This window comes from Pongo abelii, chromosome 13, assembly GCF_028885655.2.
Source record: "Pongo abelii isolate AG06213 chromosome 13, NHGRI_mPonAbe1-v2.0_pri, whole genome shotgun sequence".
Classification (NCBI taxonomy): domain Eukaryota; kingdom Metazoa; phylum Chordata; class Mammalia; order Primates; family Hominidae; genus Pongo; species Pongo abelii.
The window spans coordinates 45,977,820-45,996,811 of record NC_071998.2 but is presented as its reverse complement, the minus strand read 5'-3'; the positions used below and the strand labels follow the sequence as shown (position 1 = coordinate 45,996,811).

The 18,992-nt window shown below is 34.5% G+C and overlaps 1 non-coding gene and 1 pseudogene across 1 annotated transcript; one reads left to right on the top strand and one right to left on the bottom strand.

Annotated features, from left to right (window-relative positions):
* The first annotated feature begins 5,709 nt into the window (after positions 1-5,709).
* Positions 5,710-6,626, top strand: LOC100462610 (JNK1/MAPK8-associated membrane protein-like; annotated as a pseudogene).
* An 11,971-nt stretch (positions 6,627-18,597) lies between these two features.
* LOC112135068 (U2 spliceosomal RNA) lies at positions 18,598-18,782 on the bottom strand. The gene has a single exon (XR_002916379.1). It is a non-coding gene; the product is annotated as a U2 spliceosomal RNA (small nuclear RNA).
* Positions 18,783-18,992: the final 210 nt, after the last annotated feature.

The window sequence follows — 18,992 nt, the reverse complement described above, 5'->3', positions numbered from 1 at the left end:
CCAAAATTTTAGAATGGAAGCTATAAGCTCTCAATTTCTATTTCTGTATGTTCACATGTGAGTCTATGTGTTCTGTGAAAGGGACATATATGCAAGTCAGCCCCCAAATGCAGAAGAAACCAAGACATCAAAGAACAAGGCAGACAAATCCAGTTTATCAGTAAAGCATGAGTTATTTAGGAACTAACAAAGGGAAGCATGGTCTTGGGTGGCAAGACAGGTAGATCTCCACAGCATTACTTTCCAAACTCAGGGCTTATATACCATGGGGAAACCAGAACAGGCAAGAATGCTATGTGCATCATATGCTATAATTTGTGCAATAACAGCAAGGTTGTATTGATTTAAAGGCAAGATTTATAGTGAGTACTCTTCTTATACTAAGGACAGTAAATAAAGTAGGAATAAGGAGGCACTCATGGAACTGGGGTTACTCAGAAGTCTACATGGTGAATTAGCATCCAGAATGGAGTAACTTTTATCTCTATAGTGTGCATGAATGTATGTAGGTTATATATGTGTAATATTATCCTACCTTCAAATGGTATTACCAAATTATATTACAACTCCCTAAAAGGAGATCTATTCTGACTAGTTTACAGATAAATAAGCACTTATATAAACGGAATATTCTTAAGATTCTCAGAAATTAAGAAAATTGAATTTATAATACTTTCAGTGTGGAAAAAAGTATTCTTATAGAAACTACTAAACTCAATGTTTAGTTGTTTCTAACTCAAATGTTTCAAGAATTCAAGTTCACATAATTTAGGTAAGTCTTTGGCAGCAAGACTCATTTAATGTTGTTCTTTTATCAAAAACAGGGGATGTCTTCTGAGTTATTTGTGTTAACACATGTTTTTATTCTACTTGGGCATGTTCACCCTAAACTTGTACAGGTTTACTCATCAAATAAGCTTGCATTACATATAATAGATGTCTAAGATGATCACGAACTGTTTAATCAAATTGAATCATTATTCTGACAAACTTTAATTCAACAGTTACTCTGTTTTGTAGCATGACAATTGGTTTGAAGATATTTTCCAAGATATTTAGTAACTTAAAACCTTAGACTTATGTTAAATTAAGTTACATAATGGGAAGTCATTAAATATCTAGATTATTTCTAGTAAAAAAGGATACTGAAGCATAATTATGAACTTACATACTTTTTTCTCTTATTTTGATGGTACAGAGAGACTGTATACATATCTGAAGGAAGTGTATGGCTATAAAAAGTTGTAATATGTAAGTTGTAAGACTAGCTCTGCTAGTCTGTTACAAAATGCTGGTATATAAAAGATCGTTTATAACTTATCCACTTCATAGATTTTATAGGAAGTAGAAACTACTGTGGTTAAAAATTATAACCAATGTAGGTACCAGAGACTTTATTAGGAGCAATTGTGGCCAAGAAGAGCAATTTTATATGCAATGCATGGAAAAATAGGACAACTTTGTTCTAAAGTAAAATGACTGGTTTTTCCAGAATAAGAAAGAGGAGAGTGTGTGAAAAAACCTAAATGGATATAGAAAGTTGTAGAAAGTTCATGGAAAAACAATTTCATATGTCAGGCTAAGGCTTGATGGATTTATTTAAGGTTGTTTAAGAAGAGCTTTTGTATTAAAATTATAGTGGTACAAAATTAGATTTGATTTTCTTTCTGTAAAAATGACAAAATTTACATGGATTATTGGTCTTCTCTTAAGAGTTTTGGAAAGGTTTTTCTTTACCGTCTGAGTAACCTGACAAAAATACAAAGATACTGTGTCTTATCAGAAGAGTCAACTGTGTTGTGTGTTGACTTTATCATGTCCTTCCTTAGTTAAAAGAACAAAGTCTTCCTACTTTTGATCAAATTGCATGATAATTTCTAACATTTTGCTGTCCCCAAATCAAATTCTAAATGATATGTTTTGCATCTAAAACTCTCTTTAGGATTTCATGGGGTGCATGGAAAATCACAAAGAATTTATTTTTTCACTTTATTAAGGAGAAATGCTAAAAATAATCATGTTTATTTCACATTTTGAATTACATAGGAAGCACTGTAAAATCAGAAGGATGCTTAGCCTTCCCTAGGTTAAATCAATATGGGTAAAATATTATTGTTATAAAAATTCCAGAAACTACATGCTGTGTGGTAAATTCCCAGGGAATCATCAATATCCTTATTGCATATATTTTTTTCTATTTATGAGAGTCCCAGGACTACTTTGCCTGATTTTAGACAAAAACAATATGGTATTTTTCATTCATAATTTCAGTAAATTTTTAAAAAATATTAACCTGATTGTAACTTTATTTCTTTAACAAATTAAATAATTAAAAATCCAGTAAGTTCTAGGGCAGTGGTTCAATTGAGGATTCATATCATTTAACCTATAAAGTTTAATTCATATGTTTAGGACTTACTCCAGGCTTACAGAATCTTTTTTACTTTATAATCTTGATATATTCTAACTTGATATAATCTTGATAAATTCTAATTTATAATCTTGATATAATCTTTATAATCTTGATATACCACATTGGGTATATTCATGGTACATTAAATTTAGGGAAATTTGATGTTATATCTGAATATTGTTTTCTCTATAAAGATATGGCCATCCATTTTCCTATATTAGATTTGTATTCATTCTTTGAAAATAGGCTTTCTCATTGTGTTTGCAGATATTTTATCTAAAACTTTTTTGCATGGACTATTTTGTTTTCCATGCCATAGAAACAACCATATATCCTTATTAGTTGAATTTTTTTGTGTAATTAACTCACATCAGATCTTTCACTTCTAAAAATTATTAGTAATAACTTGACCACAGACGCTTTAATCTACAAGTTGTTTTATTTTACTCTGATTCCTCCTTGAAAGTCCTTGCAAATCTGTCTTAGAGATCCAGGACTCTATGTCAGGTATATGTTTCTTATGGCATTGCTTAAAATACATTGAAATCATACCAATGAATTGAATCAGGATTTCCAGCTCCAGTGAAGAAGCAGATGTGTTCAGAAAACTGCTAATCTAAGATCAAGCAAATTAAAAATTAATTACATATGAATGAATGAATGAAGAATAATTATGGACTCTGCATGGGATATTGCTAATATGTTAATATTCTATTTTCTGGATATTAATAAACCCTTTATATTTTTTCTTAATTGACCTATAATTCATACCAAGTTATTAAACTGTGCCTTTATAGAGAAATGAAACATTCATGTTTTCCTTGCTTCCCGACCCCTCTGGAATTCAGAAACTTATCAAGTAGTCTCATTTTCATGCCAATATAATTATTTTCATAGGATCAATAAGAATCTACTCTTCTTATTAACCATATATAATTAGAAAAATGGATTATGCAACCCAGGTATTTACTGGAATATTTTATTCGAGAATGATACTCATTTTATCCGATTGCCCAGACACTTGTATGGAGTGACCAAGTTGGCCTTAACATTTCTTTCCGCTTGACTCAACTGTAGGTGGATGTTTTCCTGACTCTAGGCTCCTGGTTTCTATATTCTTAAAGCATTGTCTTTATAAAAACTTATGTTGAGATTCAAAAGATGATATCCAAAAGACTGGCACTTTGACATGCTGAGAAGCCTTAGAAGCTGCCTCAGCATCAAGGTCCCTCTTACGTAGTCTTATTCTCCCACTCCAAGAGCAGGAAGGGACTCTAAAATATTCTTATCTCCATCCACTGAGGAATGCAAACACCTGGATGGACGTTTACACAAGATAATGCCTGCCTCTTGGGGCTCATTCAAGTTCCAAAGACAATCCTTTGCAAGTACACTTCTGTCTCCTGAGTCCATTTATTCTCCCTAACAATTATATACTAGGTGGCCAGTCTGAAAGGGCTAAGAACACTGGGATACATAAGATATTAAGCAGCTCACTCTCACTTTGAATGAATCAAACTCTCAGGGGAGTTTCTCTTAATAACTCCCATGCATAAGGGGCTTTGCTTGTCTCAATCCTTGTTGCCTGGTTAGTTCTGGGAAAGTTTAATTCCAGGAGGGACTACCTGGTGTCACAGATTAACAGGGCTGACTGGTGGTCCCTCACAAACTTGTGGGATACTGGAGGCACTGTACATGCAAACACCATCCTTACCCACCTGTGGCAACAAGAGTCTTTTGCTATCTCAGCCTATTTCTTGGAGTAAATTTTTGGGGGGATCAGAAGGGACTGCATATTCTGTACCCACTTTATAAATGACACTTAAATCCATGGTATTCTTAGCCTGGAATGAATACCACCTCTGCAGCTTTCTATGAAAAAAGAAAAAAAAAAAAAGCTTATTTTTGAGTTTCCTATGGAATAAACACATTGGCTGTATTTAAAAGAAAAAAAATACTTGGAGCACTCTCAGCTTAAACAACTACTTATTGGACCTATGAAAAGAGACAAAAGAAAGATATAGCCTTAGAAATTCCCTTGGCAAACCAAAACCAAAACTAAAACTAAATGAAGAAAAATACCCAGAACTCAGATTTAAAACAGAATTAATTAAAATCCTGCCTGCTTTGGATGCTCTTTGGTATTTACAAAGAAGACACTCCAGCCTGTAGTCTAGTGGCTAAGATGGCCAAGATGTCCACACTTTCACTGATGTGGCCAGGGTTTGATTTCCAGTCTGAGAACCAGTCCCTTGAAAATGTAAATCTTCTAACTCAAAATGTTTGTAAGAAAATAAATATTCATTAAAAAATCATGGTACCCATTTGTTTTGTAATCCTTTCTATCCTTGTAGATTTTATTTTGTGTTTTACTATTTTTTAAATCTTCCACTGTGGGGCACTCAAGTTGTAGTAGGACTTTGTGCGCAGGTGGTCAGCTGAGAAGCTGACACCTTAGGAAATATGGCAGATGAGAACACATCAACACTGTGGGAAACAACACACACTGGGGCCTTTCGGAGGGTGGAGGGTGGGAGAAGGGAGAGTATCAGTAAAAATAAGTAATAGGTACTAGGCTTAATACCTGGGTGATGAAATAATCTGTACAACAAATCCCCATGACACAGTTAACCTAAGTAACAAACCTGCACCTGTACCCCTGAACTTAAAATAAGAATATAAAAAAGAGAAAGAAATATGGGTTGTATTTCATTTGCAACCAGTGAAACTTCCTAATTTATGAGCTGTCTTTGGGAGTGGTCTGGATCTTGAGAGTTTTGCAGCTTTTGCTCCCTCTTTGGAGGCACTGTTTAAAGCCATAAAGGGCTTCTTGGTTTTAGTTTTATGTGTGATTGTTTTTGTTTTCAGTCATCTGTTTAAGCATACCTTTGATTTGAAACTTTGGTATATATCTACAGTGTGATAGTTTTCAGTTTGCCTTGTTTCTTCCACTGGGCCGGAGAGACAGCCTTGCTCCATCACTGGAAATTGACCCTGTGAGAGGAGGAGGAGGGCCCCTCACAGGTGACAAGGGGAGGCACGGTTCTGCAGCAGCCATTCTCTGGGCTTCAGTGAAAGGCCAACTGCGCCCAAGATGGAAAGCTTGCTACTTGTATATTTAAAAGGATTTTTGAAAAGCAGTTCTTTGATCTGCTTAATTAGAAGTAGATCTAATTAAGATCTAATCTAAAAAGTAGGCTTAATTAGAACCTGATATTCAGAGGGCCTGGATGTCCGGGTGCTGTGGCCAGTTGTGCTGATCCCAGAGCTTCCTGGGGGAAACCTACAGGTGGCCAATGGCATGTCTGGGACTTTTTCACGGGAAGATCTTATTTAAAAATGGATCAAGTGAAATATCTAGAGAATGTGACTTGTGCCAAAGAGGGACACAGAACAAATGCACAGAAATATTGTCAGCTTTGCATGGTGTCTCCAGAACTTCACAATTATCTACATTGAATTTATTGCTACTCTTCCTCTTGTTTTACTTTGGTTCTTTATTGAATGGTAAATGGGGAAAAAAAAAGTTCTAGTGCACTTTTTCAACACATCATTAGATTATTTGAATCCAGTATGGCAGCTGTTGTCACCTTACTTGTGAGTGATGTAGTTGGTGTTCTTTATATCTGTTTGTTCATGTCGAGTATTGACACTTTCAGATTGGTACACGATGCTTTACAACCCAAGTCCAGATTGTGTTACCACAGTGTGCAGTACTCAGGAAGCTGTCTACCCACTACATATCATTGTATTTATCTATTATGCATTCTGCTTGGTATTAATGATGCTGCTCCCAACTTTATGGTGAAGAAGATTGCATGTGAGTTAGGGAAGTCTGATTTAAAAGTATTTATGCTGCACTTTACTTTTTCCTAATATTAACCATGCTTCAGGTGGTTGGTGCAGGCCTTTTATATTATGCCTTCCCATACATTATAGTAGTGTCATCTTTGGTTACTCTAGATGTGTATGTATCGGCTTCTGAAATAGAGAACTACTATGATCTTCTGGTCAGAAAGAAAAGACTTATTCTCTTCAGCCACTGGTTACTTCATGCCCATAAAAAAGAAAAATCTTCATTTCCAGAGTGAATAAACTTGAGCAATGTTTGCCCCTTTGGACTTTGGCACCTACGTTATCCATTTATTCCTTGTTCACTGCAAAATGTACTGAACTTTCACAGATACTCTCAGAAGGAGCCAGTAGACACTGATATGGTTTGACTCTGTGTCCCCACCCAAATCTCATGTTGAATTGTAATCCTCGACATTTGGGGAGGGACTTGGTGGGAGGTGATTAGATCATAGCGGCAGTTTTGCCCTTGCTAGTCTCATAATAGTGAGTTCTCATGAGATCTGGTTGTTTAAAAGGGTGTAGCACTTCCCCTGTCACTCTTTCTCTCCTGCCACCATGAGAAGATGTGCTTGCTTCCCCTTCACCCTTCCACCATGATTATAGGTTTCCTGAGGCCTCCCCAGCCATACCTCCTGTACAGCCTGTGGAATTGTGAGTTAATTAAACCTTTTTTCTTTATAAATTTCCCAGTCTCAGGCAGTTCTTTATAGAAGTGTGAGAATGGGCTAATACAGACACTGCATGTAAAAATGCAAAATGCCAAAAAAACCTAAGAAGTGTTCCTAATTTTAAAAGTAAACATAAAAAAAGAATTAATGATATTCTACCATACATAGGAACAAGATTGTCAATATATCTTAATGTTTGGAGTTTTTCTGTTTTTTTGTTTGTTTGTTTGTTTGTTTTGTTTTGTTTTACTTAACAGGCTTTATGGATGGACTTATAGACTTGAAAAATACAAAATACCATAATATTCTGTTACACAGCATAATATTATCTATTATATTAGTAGCCCATTAGGAATTACTTGCTTCTCTTAACTGTTCAGTTATTCTTTAGAGAAAAATTGTTTCTACATACCTAGCAATGTGTTGTTCCCATTTTATTAAGAAAAACTTTAACAAATATAATCTGATATCGTTAGCAGTGGCATAATTGTGCATATCTTTTCTATTTGTTTTTCACCAATAATAAATTATAAAGACACATATACTGTGGGGTCTGATTGCAAACATATACATGAAGTGTATTTTTTTGTTATCTGTTTATTTTCACCAATCCAGTATTTTAATATATTATAAAAATTAAGCATATTTTACATATAGGTTTTCTGTTTATAGATAGTTTAATTTTATTGTTCCTACAAAGAAAATAAATAATAAAAAGCTTAACTACAAAGAAAGCTGGTTTCCCTTTAATTAAAAAAGGAAAAGCTCCATTACAGATTTAATCTTATTACTCATAATTTGTCTGCTTTCTGTTTCTTCTTAATTAAATTTCAGTAAGTTGTATACATCCAGGAATTTATTTAATTTCACAAGGTTTTATAATTTGTTGGCACATAGTTGTTCATAATAGTCTCTAATGATCTTTTGTATTTCTGTAATATCAGTTGTAATGTCTCCTCTTTTATTTTTGATTTTATTTACATGAGTCTGTTTTTTTCTTAGTTAATCTAGCTAAAGGATTGTCAATTTTGTTTATGTTTTCAAAAAACCAAACTTTGTTGATGTTTGCATTTATTTCTTAGTCTCAATTTTGTTTATTTCTGGTCTAATTTTTATTGTTTCTTTTCTTCCACTAATTTTGGTAGATTTAATTAACTTCTTCTCCCACTCTGAAGGTCAAGTTTTGTTACCTACCTACAAATTGAACTAGATCCTGTCACATTGCAAAAAATGTAAACATTGTGGAAATAAAGATCACCACAATGAGAACAAAGGCTATTTATTTAGAGCTTGTTATATCAGAGTTTACCATAATAAAGGATAAAGACTGTCATTTGCATTTATCAGAGACTCAAAGGCAGGCAGATGAATAGGGAAGCTTTATAATGAAAGAAAGAAAAGCTTTTGGTATATCCTGATTGTAGACTGTTAACATGGGGAAAATGTAGTAGGGGCTAACCAGAGGGACATCCTATATCATTCATGAGGAGTTCATATTTGCTTTCTCTGATTGATCCTAAATTAAATGCAAGAACAGAAAATTGGGGAAACTTAAAATTATTAATCAAGTCCTTTTCTTTCTTTGGACCAGGTTTTATGAAAGTTATTGGTTTGGATTTCTGGAATGATTGTTAGAGATACTAGTCTGATTTTTCCATAAGTCTGATTTATCTATAGTAGGCTGGTTTTCTGAGCTGGTTACTGCAGACAGCCTGCTTGCCACAGACTGTGGGTCAAATCGATGGCAGCAGCTGCTCCAGACAGCCTGCCACTGCCATTAAACCAGTTGCAGCAGTGGGGAGCAGCTGGGGATGCATGCTCCATGTAGCCTGTGGGAGCTGGGGACAAGTGGGACCCCCACCCCTTCTGAATTGGAGTGGGAGCTCCCCAGATGCACTGCAGCTGCCCAAACCATGGCTGCAGACCTGGCCTCCCAATCCACGGATCAGGCAGGAGCCCTGCCCCACTGGACACAGCTGCAGCTGCCCAAACCATGGCTGTAGGCTCAGGCATCCCTGCACTATGTGGGGCCCGGGAAGGCCCCCACCCCTGCCCTTGCAGGTTCAGAAGTGCCTGCTCCCACTGTCTGGCCTTTCCTGGCTGTTGGCGCCTGCTCCAATTTTGAAGCAAAGTCGAGCCAAGCCTGGCACCATGAATGGCAGTAGGAGGCAGCCAGATTCCTGGGTGGAAGGGATGGGTCCCCAGTGATGCCCCACCTTCAGGCCAGAGAAGTCCCACCTGTCAGGCCCCAGGCTCAGCCAGAGCAGAGGAGAGAATGGAGAGATGACCAGCTGCAGAGAGGAGCTACCCTCTAACTCTCCATTGCCTCCTCTCCACAGAGAGCTGAACACTCAATGGGACAGCATGCCTACGGAGAGGAGCTACCCACTGTGGGTCTCCCCTAAGCTGTTTTAATATTCAATAAAGCTCTTCATCTTGCTCACGCTCCACTTGTCTGTGTACCTCATTCTTCCTCATTCTTCCTGGATTCAGGACAACAACTTGGGCAAAGGTGCCAGCAGCCACAGAGGTTTCTGGACAGAAAAGCAACATCCCAAAGATCCCATAAGAATAGTTCTATTTTTATATATAGCATGGTCATTGTTTGTTTGTATATTCAGTCTTTCAACCCATACTAAATTTTCAAGTTTTTCAGTTTTCTTTAGTATCTTGTATCACTTTCCAAACTAACATTTCCTGGTTTTCTCTTTTCTTAACTTGACTACACTGAAATCTAAAATCTGATACCTAGATCCTTATGAGGACTCTATTTTGCCTTGTAGCAGGCCTTTTCCCCCAGGATCTGAAGAAGACTGTAAACTAAAGCCAGATGACTTGATATTATAAGGTTAAATGTAATTTTTCCCTCATGCCAAAAGGAAAAGGGAAGTCCCCAACTATAGCATTTTCTTTAGAAAACTTAAATTTTTAAATATGTTCACTATTGTTTTGAGATGTGTTTCTATATTTTAAAAGATCCATAAGTATTTATGCTGCTGGCTCCAAGTTATAATTTCCTGCTATTTGTAAAGATAGAAAAACTTTGTATTTCTTTTGGATAAAGAGAATTAGCATATATGTAATATATTGCATCTTTGTTGCTTATAAAAAGATGATATTTATTTATGTTTTTTACAATATCTTTAATAAGTTTTCTGTGATGTGTATCACAGTATGTCTTAATGCTTATTCAATATTAACACTGATTTGTTTTCTCTATTTGTTTAAGAAATTTGGTTAAAAGGAGATTTTATTTTATTTTACAAAGGAGAAAGCAAAATGTCTTTTCTTTCCCTTCTTAGGTTCTTTTGAGGCACAGTCCTGAAAACAAAAGAAATATTAGCAAAGGAAAACAAGCAGTTTTAGTTTATAATGCATACTGTACTCATGACATAGGACAGGCCTCTGTTCAAAAGTACTGCTCTCTCAAGGCAGTGGCTTAAGGCCTTTGCTGAAATAGTACTTTAACAAGGAGCCATAAATCCTGCATAGTGACAAGACAAAGGAGAGAGCAGTTCTAGTCTTTTAAAAGGTGGGAAAATGTGAGAAGATACTAAAAGTTGTTCCCAGATTGCTCTGATGCTGGCTGGTCCTTCTCTGGGCTGATAAGCAAGTGCTGTCTCCAGTAAGAAAGGATTTGTGTCCTGGCATTAGGCAAAAAGAGGCTGAGGCTGACTGTTCCCTGAGTTTCCAGTGTCTTTACCTTAATAACCCTCAACATGTCAGGGGAAAATATTTTGGTTTTCTTCCATTTATTTCCCCAGCAATATATACTGTGAAGGACTGATCCCCTTAGCAGACCACGCAAGGGCAAGATTTCTCCCTGAATGAGTCACTGGCTGGGACACTAAGAGATTATGGCAAAATCCTCAGATCGTAAATGTCCTTATACGAGTGTCAATCAAGACTGTGAATAATATCATCAAAAGCATAAACATCTTATCTTTAAGAAACTCAATGAGCAGTACTACAAAATAAAAATATGTTTATCCCTGACCTCTTGGAATCTGCTGAGCTGGATATCTTCAGGGTTTAACTCTTAGCTCTTTACTTGAATATAGCCATTTCTTTTAATATTGCTTTTTAAAATTGTATGCATCCCTCTTTTAAAATGCTTGGTCTGAAAGATCCTAAAACAACTGAATTTTATGGCTAGCCTTCAACAGATAGTTCAGCTGATTATTTTGCAGGAACAACATCAATAAGAGTCTTCAGAAGACGACTTCTTCTTCTTCTTCTTTTCTCTCTCTCTTTTTTTTTTTTTTTTTTTTGACAAAGTCTCACTTTGAGACTCAGACTAGAGTGCAGTGGCCCAAACTCAGCTCACTGCAGCTTCAACCTTCTGGGCTCAAGCAATCCTCTTGCCTCAGCCCCTCAATTACCTGAAACTAAAGGCACACACCACTATGCCTGGCTAATTTTTTTAATTTATTGTAGAAATGGGGTTTCCTCATGTTGCCCAGGCTAGTCCTGAACTCCCGAAGTCAAGCGATCTGCCCACCTTAGCCTCCCAAAATGCTAGGATTATAGATGTGAGCCACTGCATCCAGCCAGTCTGCTTCTTAAACCCTGACTCACCCCACTCAAAATATTAATGATTGCCTCTGAACTGATATTCATTCAACTTGAACAACAGAGGACACTGACAATGTTTAATTTTACCTGAGCCCTGTCTGACAAGAAAGCAGCAATAGTTAAGAAATCCCTCCACTCTTTTCTTTTCCAGGAAACACGTACTGAAAAGAACACCCATATGACTTAGATCAGACTCCCAGATGATCCTCTTTCTGTATCTATGACAAGGCCAGGCACAGCTGATCCAAATTCTCATTTTTTATCTCATAAATAATTGCATATAGTGTTTGTTCCCCCAGAAGTAGCTAAATGAAAGGTTGATATTTTTGGCTGGCTGATTGACTGAGATTCCCTTAATTACAAAAATAAGATTAAAGAATTCTACCTATAACTTCTCTACAGCTCCCTATAAATGTTTAAGGTGCAACCACCTTACTGAGACACTCTGGTCTTCAGATATGAGGTGCTTTCCATATTTTAATAGACTGAATAAAATGGTTGTTCCTACTTGTTTTTTGTCTTTGATAGGGTTAAACTCTACGATTAAAGATGAAGAGTTTCAGATTGAGGGACTGATTCTAATCTAATCATATGGTGTCAAAAAACTTACTAACAAATTGAAAAAAAGGGCAGAACTATGAGATGACAAAGAAATATCAAATGTCGAAAAATAGAAAAACTATAACGTATAGTAAAAGTTAGACAATCAAAAAATTAACAGATGAATATCTTTCAAAATATCTTTCTACGTTTTCATTAGAATATCATACTCAAAGCTCATATTAACTTATTATTTTCTAATTATGGACACTAGATTGATGAATATAAAAGTTCAAATCTTTGGGTACAATGTCTTAAAAAAAGTAATGAAACCAATATCCTGCAGTAGTTAAAAATCAAGCACAAATGTTATCATGCTTAAATTATGAATATAATTACATTATAGTAATTTAATTTGAAACTATGAGTATTATTTGTGTTTAGATAATTGAGTCACTTTAAAAATTGCTACAATTGTGGCCAGTCTTTTCATAAAAGAAATCCTCTGAACCAGCCTGAAACGAGAGGACACTGACTTTGATCTAGGATCTTGTTATATTGCTAGAAAATGTTTACAGATGGGATGAACACTGTAATTTTGAATAGCCATAGGTTTCTTGGGATGGCACATCATTAACTCAGCAATTGCTCCTACAAATGCCCACAGAAATAGGCCGGGAAACCCTTGTTCTCCCAGTGGCTATGGATCATCTTCTTATCTACTGTGTCTAGGAGTGACAAAAATATGAAAAAAAACCTTACTTTATTTTATTTATGTATCTTAAGATTTTCTTCATGGTAAACTAAGTTACAAGAAATAACCTAATCTTTAGTTTCACTTTCAAAAAAATGAAGACCATCAATAAAGTTAAATATGCAAGTAATTATAAAATACATTTTATTATTTGTTTGCTTCTTTTTTAAAAAACGTAAATAACTTTTTCATGATACAATGACAAAATATTGAATAATTGATAGTATTTCTGGAATACAAATGTATAACCAAAGTAACACATACAATGGGTATGGTCAAATTTCCAGCTTCTGCGCATGTCTGGTAATTTTATTCTATGGTGAATATTGGGGATGCTACTGTTATAATTCTGTTGTTGTCTGCCTTTCAAAAGTTTTAAGTTTGTGTTAGTTAGAAGGTGACAGTTTAATAAATTTAACTTTAAATAATGCTGTTTAAGACTTCTACCTCATGCTTCCTTTTTAAATTTGTATTAGATGTCTTTCTCCTTTGGAAAGCAGAATATAATGACATAGGATTACCTGTGCACTTATACAAGTCCAAACTCACTATTTCATTTTTGGAGCAAATAATAATTAATAACCATAATGTTGTCTTTGAAAATATAAATCAACCTATAAACATATCTTGGGAGATTTGATTATATTTACCAGTGTACAAATTCTATGAATCTTGCAACATAGAATAAATAGTATCCTGGGATATGGGGAATAGGGAATGTCGAAATAATGTTTAGAGTGGATATGTTGCTCTCCTCATATTCAAAGATAGAAAGCTGGGACACAGTATAAAACTAGCAGTTTGTGAAAAACAGTGATAAGTATATCACGTAAGGCCATAACAAGAACAGGAATGGAAGACAGGGAAGTGTCGGTGACATAAATTCTTCAAGTCATAGTGGTAAATAGACTTTGTTTATAACCAACAAATAAAAAACTACATATAAAATTATAGTATTTAAAATTGTACTGATAACCGTCATCACAGAAGCGGAAATCAAAATCCTTATTTCCACCACTACCCAAGGACTCATTCCTCAGAGGAGGTGATATCTATTATCTAAAAAAAATCTATAATTTTTGAATACCACAGTGAATTAATAAAAACAAATCTATGTAGAGATACATCCTGGTAAAATTTCAGAAGCCCCAGGATAAAAATTTATAAACCTCTATAGAGTAAGAGAAAGAAAATAGAGAGAGAAAAAAGAAAAACATTAATTTACAAGAGTCAGGTTGATACCAGACTTTTAATCACCAAAATCCTGAAAACTAAAATAAAAAGGAGCAATGTTTCAATTTAATGAGTGAAAAATTAATGTCATAGTATTTAATCTTCTTGAGTTAACTAATTGAGTGATATTTTATTGGGAGATATGTTTGTTTCTAAACTGCTAGTTTATTACAAATGAAAAATAGCTTTATACTAAAAAATAATTTTTCTTGTCACTCAAACGAATTATTGAACAATTCCATTGCTGAAGAATGAAACTTAGGGGGAGGTGGAAGAGAGCTGAAATATTTATAGTGCAACCAAGAAAATGAATAAGATGTGAAACAAGAGGTATTTTAAAACAATGTAACAGTGTTGTGCTAGAACAAGCATGCCAAGAAACAACTGTTAAAAGGTTCTTGCATATATAAACATAAGAAACAGCATCCAGAATTTAGTCATTATAATTTATTCTGAAGTATCTCTGAGGCTCAAAAGTATTCACTGTTTCTCTAAATACCAGGATCCACAGTGAGCAATAGAAAAATAAAAATAATTCTATCAATAAGTACTTACATAAAAACTCCATTAGAATATATATGAAACATACAAGAGCTTGGAGAATTTCCACAAAACAAGTGCACATTTAGCCATATACACTTCTAAGCTTAAAATGTATTTTCAATAAAGTTCTCTTATTATCAAATTCTATTGTACTCTAAACATATATATATATATATATATATCACATCCCTCTACACACTAAAACTTTTCTCTGTCAGTTAGTGACCTAGCTCAGAAAAGTAAATAAAAACAGTGAACTATGCAACTTAATATTTTGGTAATTACCCCCTGTATAACTTTCAAATGTTTGTGACTACATTTAGAATGCTTTCTTCTGAAATATATTAAATGCCAGAAATAGGTACTTGTAATATTATTTCTAATTAACTCTTCATAACTGCAAATGCTAAGAAATATTTTGAGATACATATTCTAGTTTATGCATTTTAATAGTGTTAATTGAAATTAATTTTCTACTAATATCAGTGAGAAAGACTGAATGCATATATAACTGATCTTGCTTGGGAACAGAAATGTATAAATGTCTTTACTATAGAGCTGAAGATCCCAAAAAAGAACCTTGGAATGAAAATCTTTTATAGAGTTTTATAATTAATTTTAACAGATTGCTTTATAACTAATTTCTCTGACAATATAAGAAATAGGCATAGTAAGAGAAACTGATCAATTTTAAGAATATATTGGGAATTTATTGCAGAGCCAAAAACAATCCCATTTTACTGAACTTTGGTTGCATATTTAAAACTTGGGCTAATGTTGTTAAAATTATTAAGAGGAAATTAAAAACAGGAATTTAAAAACAGTTTTGTTACCTATTTCTGCTACTATATATTTCACTGTCAACATTTTATTTTATTTTACTTTATTTTAGACTTTATTGTTTTTAGAGCATTTTTAGGTGCACAGCAAAATTTAGAGATTGCTATATATCTCCCACTTTTACACATGTGCTTACAACATCCCCAATCCCCCATTATCAACATCCCTAAACAGAATGATATTTAGTTATAAGTGGTGAACATTCATTGACATATCATTATCACCCAGAGCCAATAGTTTACTTTACGGTTTACTCTTGGTGGTGTATATTCTATGGATTTTGACAAATGTATAATAGTCAGTATCTATAATTATAGTACCATAAATCATATCATTACTGCCCTAAAACCAAAACCCTCTGTGTTTCCACTATTTATCCATTCTTTATTCTTAACCTCCTCCAACCCTTGGCAAACACTAATTCTTTTACTGTCACCATGGTTTGGCCTTTTCCAAAATGTCATACTTGGAATCATACAGTATGTAGCCTGTGATGGTTGATACTGTCAACTCCATTGGATTGAAGGATGCGAAGTATTGATCCTGGGTGTGTTTGTGAAGGTGTTGCCAAAGGAGATTAACATTTGAGTTAGTGGGCTGGGAAAGGTAGACCCACCCCTAATCTGGGTGGACACCATCTAATCAGCTGTCAGGACGGCCAGGATATAAAGCAGACAGAAAACTCTGAAAAGTCTACACTAGCTTAGCCTCCCAGCCTTCATCTTTCTCCTATGCGGAATGCTTCCTGCCCTCGAACATTGGACTCCAAGTTCTACATCTTTGGAAAGACTGGCTTCCTTGCTCCTCAGCTTGCAAACAGCCTGTGTGGGACTTTGTGATCATGTGAGTTAATACTACTTAATAAATTCCATATATAGATACAGATAGATATAGATATATAGATATAGATATAGATAGATATATAGATCCTATTAGTCCTGTCCCTCTAGAGACCCCTGACTAATACATAGCCTTTTCAAATTGGGTTATTTCACTTAGTAATATGCATTTAAGATTTCCCTTTGTCTTTCTATCGCCTGATAGCTCATTTCTTCATAGCATTAAATACTATTTTATTGTCTGGATGTACCAGAGTTTATTTATCCACTTACCTACTAAAAACATCTTGATTGCTTCCAAATTTTGGCAATAATAAATGAGGGTTTACCTCTGTGTGTGGGTTTTTGTGCAGACATATGTTTTCAACTTCTTTAGATAAATATCAAAAAGCACAAGTATTAGATCATATGGTAACAGTACGTTTAGTTTTGTAAAAAACTGCCAAACTGTCTTCTAAAGGGACTGTACCATTTTTCTTTCTCATCATCAATGAATGAGAGTTCCTATTGCTCTGCATCTTTACCAGCTTTTTGTTTTGTCAGTATTCTGGATTTTGGTGATTTTAATAGGAATGTAGTAGTATTCCTTCAGTTTGCAGTTCCCTGATGTGGAGCATCTCTTTAAATGCTTACTTTCCATCTGCATATGCTTTTGGTGAGGTGTCTTGTTAAGGCCTTTGGCCTATTTTTAATCTTTTTAAAGTTTTTCTTATTTTATTTTCTTTTTATTTTTATTTCCTTTATTTTTAAGAAAGGTTCTTGCTCTGTTGCCCAGGCTGTAATGTGATGGCACAATCATGGCTCACTTTAGCCTCAACCTCCCAGGCTCAAGTGGTCGTCCCACCTCAGCCTTCTGAGTAGCTGAGACCACAGACATCTGCCACCATGCCTGGATAAATCTTTGACCTGTTTTATAATTGAGATGTTTATTTTCTTATTGTTAAGTTTTAAAAGTTCTTTGTATATTTTGGATAATTGTCCTTTAACAGTTGTGTCTTTTTCAACTATTATCTCACAACCTGTGGCTTATCTTCTCATTTTCTTGACATTATCTTTTGCAGAGCAGAAGTTTTTAATTTGAGTGAAGTCCAGCTTATTAATTATTTTTATATGTATTTTGCCTTTGGTGTATCTAAGAAGTCATCACAGTGTCCAAGGTCATCTAAGTTTTTTTCTCTGTTATCTCTTAGGAGTTCTACAGTTTTACATTTTCCATTTGGGTCTATAATCCATTTTAATTTTTGTGAAGGATGTAAGGGCTGTGTCTAATTTAATTATTGCTGCATGTTATGTCCAGTTCTTTCAGCACCATATGTCGAAATGACTATCTTTCCCTCATTGTATTACCTCTTTTTTTAATAATTTGACTATATTTATGTAGCACTATTTTTGAGTTCTCTTTTCTACTTATGACCAATTTGTCTACCTTTTTGCCTATCACACTGTCTTGTTTACTGTAGGTTTAAATTAAGTCTTGAAGTCAAGTCGTATCAGCACTCCAAATTCTTCTTCATATTTTGTTGGCTATACTGAATTTTTTGCCTCTTCACATAAAATTTAGAGTCACTTTATCAATATCCACAAAATAATTTTCTGGGATTTTTATTGGCATTCTATTAAATCTATAGATAAAGTTGGAAAAAACTGACATTTTGACAATATTTTTTCTTTAGTCTGTTGATGTGAGATTTTTCTACAATGTTCTTTCATTTACATTTACTGCCTTCACAATGCATGCAGCTTAGAAATTAAGTAACAGAAGAGCAAAACATTAAGTTATTGAACTTTGGTTTGTATTATTAGCGGTGAAAATGTGTAATACATAGTACATGGAAGACAAAAACTATATAGGACAATAGTATTGTTTTGTTGTTGTATAGATGTGCATGTATGTGTTATTGCAAAGGGTCAACCTAGAATTCTATATTTAACAGAAACAAAGGTATCTATAGCATCTAACCTCTATTATTTTCTTCTTTACTCAATCTCTTTCTGGTTGGAAGAAAAAAAAGGCAGCGTTTTGTTCCCAGAAGACAATAGTATGCCTGTTTACAAATGAAGGTGTTTTTACTACTGGGTCAGAAACTATCAGATATTCACTGATGCCTGTTTCCTCTTTTCTCTGGGCGTGTAGCATTTCCTACCTTCCCTGTAGATAGAGAATCTGAGTTACAATTGCAGTGATATCATGTAAGTGGTAGTGATTATTTTTTTCTTTTTGCTTCTTTGCCTAGACTTTTTCTTTCTTCTTCTTTTCTTCTTTCTTTCTTCCTTTCTTTCTCTCTCTCCTTCTTTTTTTCTTTCTTTCTTTTCTTTCGTTCTCTCTCTCTCTCTCTCTCTCTGTCTCTTCCTGCAGTACTTCAATGCCAGGTTAATGTATGGAGTAGACAAAACAAACTTATGTTCTATCTGCTATTTCCAACAATCCATTTAATATTGTCCTCGGAAAGGGAACATATAAGATATTTAGCTGATAAGAACAGATAGTATACTTGATCTTAGCCAAAAGGCTGAGAAGTGATTTCTTCCTTTTGCTAGATGCAATCTCTGATGACAAGGTTCTAAGAGGTAGTGGACCCTCAGAGATAAATAGCCAAAGTCTTTGAGTTAGTACTTATAGGAAAGGGAGAGACTGTCACCCAATCTGAACTGTAAATTAGGACCATTACATGAGAAAATTATACAATTATATTTTATTAATTCGCTAAAATTTTGAAGTTTTTTAGATAATT